Below are 4,769 nucleotides of genomic sequence, written 5' to 3' on the forward strand. Positions count from 1 at the left end.
TGACCGGAAGGCAACACTTCCCGTGGTTCCATCAATTTCAAAAGGCCAGGGTTCTTTTGTTTCCATTTTGTAATCCTGGCTTTGTCCGATGATCCTTCCAGGTGTTCTGAAGATGTTAAAAATGATTTCCTGGACTTCAATCTTCGCTGGGCAGGTTGGTATCCAAAGAGTGGATGTGAAGGCATTAAATTTGTTTTCAGCATCTTTGGACAGTTATACAAGAGCCTCATTCTCACTATGTGAGCTTTGTGGTTGGGATCGTTATCCTGATAATACTTGTATTCGTCACGTATTGAAAGTTTTTGAGCACTAGAAGGAAATTGTTTTTCAGTATGTTAAAGTACACATTTTTATTCACTATACCGTTAATGAAAATCAACTTGCCTACCCCACTAGCTGCCACACGCCCCCAGACTTTAACACCTCCTCCACCGCATTTAACACTTGGACGCATATTGGTAGGTTTCAGCTCTTTCCCATCTGATTCATAGAGGTTGAATTTGCTTTCATCTGCAAATTTTTCTATGTGCACTTTAACCTCTTCTCCCTGTTTAGTTTGTTGACAGTGGTGTTTCCCGGCTCACTCTTTTATGACTATTACTTTTCTTGATAATGCGCCCAATTGTTTCTGGATGGGATTTCTTCCCTGTATGTTCCTCAACCATCTTAACCTTTCGTAGTATCCAACTTTCATCTGCGGAATTAAAGATTTTTCTGATTTACTTTGTCCTTGTTTTAAATCCTGTAGGTACTTTTATACCTGAAATTGCAACAAAAAGTATTGGCACACCATATGTTTCCCCAAAATATGTGAATACAGGAAGGGTGAAAGAAAATAACTTGTTCAGCCCTTAATATAATGTGTAACCAACCTACAACGCACTGCCATCACAACATTAACACAAAAGAAGTATGTAGTTACACAAGAACATCCACTTTAACACTGCAAAACAAATATTGGCACAGCATACTACTAAACACTATAGGTGTTCGTGCGTACGTGTCAATATCGAGTATGCAAGCCATTAGCAGGAATGACAGCCTCCAGACGTTTCGTAATTCAATTTACCAACTCCCTTGTCGTTTCAGGTGAAATTGCCGACCATCCATCCTGTAGAACCCTCTTCAGATCTTCTTAACCTGACGGGCGGCGCTTGGCCTTTTCCCCTCCAAGATAATCCCACATACAGAATGGAATTCGAATCGGGGCTCTATGGTGGAGTAAGAAGTCCTCTGGGTGCATTATACAGTAACAATTCTTGAGTTTTAAAGCAGTTTGTTTCGGGTCGTTACCCTGTTGGAAATGGAAGACCCCATCCAGGCCAAGCATGTGTACATTGTTGGATAAATTATCCCGCAACACACCAACGTATTTGTCCTTCAATAAAGGGCAGCTTTCCAATTCCCGAGGATGCCATGCACCCCCAAACCATTGCATGTCCACCACCATGCTTTATTGTTCGCACTGTGTGTTGTTGGTGTAATTCGGAGTTAGGTTTTCGCCACACTTTCTTTCGTGCGTCAGAACCAAACAGGTTGAACTTCGACTTGTCTGAGAATATGACAGTGTCCCGGAATTCCAGCGGTTTTCCACAATATTCCTTGGGTAACGCAAGGCGTTTTTCCCTATTTACAGGTACTCCCATAAATATTCGGCAACTCTGATTTTTGACACACTTTCATTGGGAAGCTATTCTTACACTATAATGATAACGTATACTACAACGAAACATGTAGGAAAACATAATAACACGTTCTACAAACATTGTGATGTAAGTCAAACTCTTCAGACAGTCATTAGTACGCCATCCGTCGTACATTAAATAAAAATAATAATTCCAGTGCCGCCTCAAATATATTCGGCCACTATACAAAAAGCAAAATAAACTCACATAATTGACAACCCTGTTACATATTCGATACTTCTTAGGTCCACCTTATTATTCTATGACCTCTTCCAGTCGATTCGGCATACTGGCGATAACTTCCTTGATATAATTACGGCTTAATGCCGCTCATTCTTGTAGCAGCCTCCTCTTCAATCCTCTGGGGGAACCTGGAGGCCGCAATTGCAGAGCTGCCTTCATTCGACTCCACACATTCACGATGGGGTTCAGGTCGAGTGATTGTGGTGGAGTCTCCGAAACCTTCGGGCAGTTGTACAGCAGCCACTTCCTGATAAGTTACGACTTGTGCTTGGGGTTGTTATCTTTGTAGAACTTGAAAGTACGCTGTATACCAAGTTGTTCCGCAGATTCTCGCAAATTGTTTTTGAGAATAGCCAAATAGCCCTCTTTTATCAAAGTATGTTCAGTGAAACTCAGTGCACCAAGCCCGTTCGATGCAACACATCCCTCACACCAGGCAAATGCTGGGGCTGTACTTTAATTAAGGCCACGGCCGCTTCCTTCCAACTCCTAGGCCTTTCCTATCCCATCGTCGCCATAAGACCTATCTGTGTCGGTGCGACATAAAGACTCTAGCAACACATCCCCACACAATTGCACTTCCTCCACCATATTTTACCGTTGCTTGTAAATTGCTTGTTTTCAGTTCCTCGTGACGTTTCCCCCACACCAATTGCTTTCCATCGGATCCGAAGACGTTGAACTTTGACTCATCAACAATCCTCCCACCAAGCACTGGGTATGCTTACGTAGGTTTTTGCGAACTCTAGCCGCTTCTTTTTATTTACCGCACTAACGTATGGTTTCCTCCTAGCTTTTCTCTTAAAGAGCTCATTTCTTCGCAGTGCTCTTCGCACGGTTTCAGTACCCACAATCTTTCCACACTCCTGTAAGACAGCTGCTGCCAGATTCGGGGCACAAATTTTCGGATTTCGTTCCACATTCCGAAGCACAAACCGCTCCTCTCGTTCTGTCCGCCTTCTTGATCTGCCAGTCTGGGAAACTGAATCAATTCTGTCTTAATTTTGGAATCGTCTTAGTGTACCTTCAACTGTTGTTCTGCTTATTTTAAGCATCTGCGATAACTTTCTTTGCGATTTACCTCGAGCACGATGGAATATCACGAGCTGGAGTTCTTCAAACGTGGCAGTGTGTTCTCTTTTGCACCCCATTTGATACCAGTCTGCAACACTGTAGCATATGACTTCGACATGACGTCTCTTGCGGCACCGCACTACTGAACTGAACGTTTTGCAACGCTATGTGCCCTGTCGCTGTCAACGAACAAAGCGGCAATCCCGGCCTTTCCGGGTGACCGAATATATTTGAGGCATGTCATTTCACCCATGTGCGCAATGTCCTTCCTTTTACAGCATACTGCTCATCAATGCTCCGTGATTTCTCTTCTGCATAAGCAACCACATGTAGTTCCATTACTTGGACACATTCGGTTTCACATTCTGCTCATGGTGACGTTCTTGTTATCAATTTTCCGCGGATTTTATCAATGGCCGAATATTTATGGGAGTAACTGTACCTACGAGATATATGGTTTCTTTCCTGAGGATCTGCCATGTACATCGGCCCTACACAAGACATTCCGTACTGTCTGTCCACTTACCGTCTTGTTAGATGTTGTAGCGACGTCCGCAGCTAACGAGGCAGCACTTCTTGTCGAATCTTTTTGGACTAAACGTACAATGCGTCGTCTCTCTCGTTGTGTGAGTATTCGTGGGCGACCTGATCTGGCTTTGTTTTCTGTAGATCCATGCTCCTCGTATTTGTGTAAAACATATCGCACAGTGGAGAAGCTGATAGTAAACATTCTACTGATCTCTCTGTAACTTCTGCCTTGTGAGTGCAGTAACAAAATGTTCTCTGGAACGGCGGATGAATGTTCTCCTTTCTTTGGTCCCATGTTGACAGTACCGAGTACTACCACATCTACCGTCACACTCACTGGTAAACAAGCCTTAGTGTTCTATGCTGCTCACACCAACGAGGCGTACGGGGGCTCCACTGTGTCAATAATGATTTGGCGGTTGTAATACTGTATTTTTCTTTCGAAATCGCTCGTTGCTTGTGTCCATGCATAATAACGTACATAATACTGTGCATCTACCGTATGTCTGTCTACGCGTGTATTTTGCATGTTACACTCATTGCTCCCAATAGTACAATATGGGGTGTGCCAGTACTTTTTGTAGTAAGTGTATCTATAACACATTGCACTTCTGAATAACTTCTGTTCACAATTTTGCCAATTTCTCTTAGTGATTTTCGTGTTTTATAATGAAAATTCTTCAGCTCTCTCTCTTTTTCCGTAGACTGACCTCTCTGATGGCTCATTATTACATATCTTTACTTCGTAACGTTTGGTGATAAACTGAACTTGTCTCCTGCGTTTCGTATTGCACTTAACAGTGAAACGTACGGCATTCCTTTACACATTCTACATTAGCAAATTGTTTATGAAGTGAAATGTAATGAAGCAATAAATATTTAGAGGGGGGCAATCACAACAATAACTCCTTGGATGCCTAAATGGACCATTAGCACTATCGATTCTTCTTGAAACTCTGCTTAGAGATTATTGGACAGTTAGCATATAACGGACCAATAAATTGGTTGTTGCAACACGCCCTTTGTTAGGTAGTACTGTTCTCTATTTAATCTCTGGTGTTAAATCATTCCCCTAAAAGCCTACATGCTACTTCATTTACCTTTCTCGTCGACTTCTGTATCGGCGACATGGTACCTACACCTCGCACCGCTGATTTTCGTATTACTGACCGCCGCATGCCTCTGTCTCGTCGCTCTCCGCGTCATCGCCACGATTACGTCATCTTCTGATGACTTTCT

This window comes from Anabrus simplex, chromosome 9 (genome assembly GCF_040414725.1).
Source record: "Anabrus simplex isolate iqAnaSimp1 chromosome 9, ASM4041472v1, whole genome shotgun sequence".
NCBI lineage: Eukaryota > Metazoa > Arthropoda > Insecta > Orthoptera > Tettigoniidae > Anabrus > Anabrus simplex.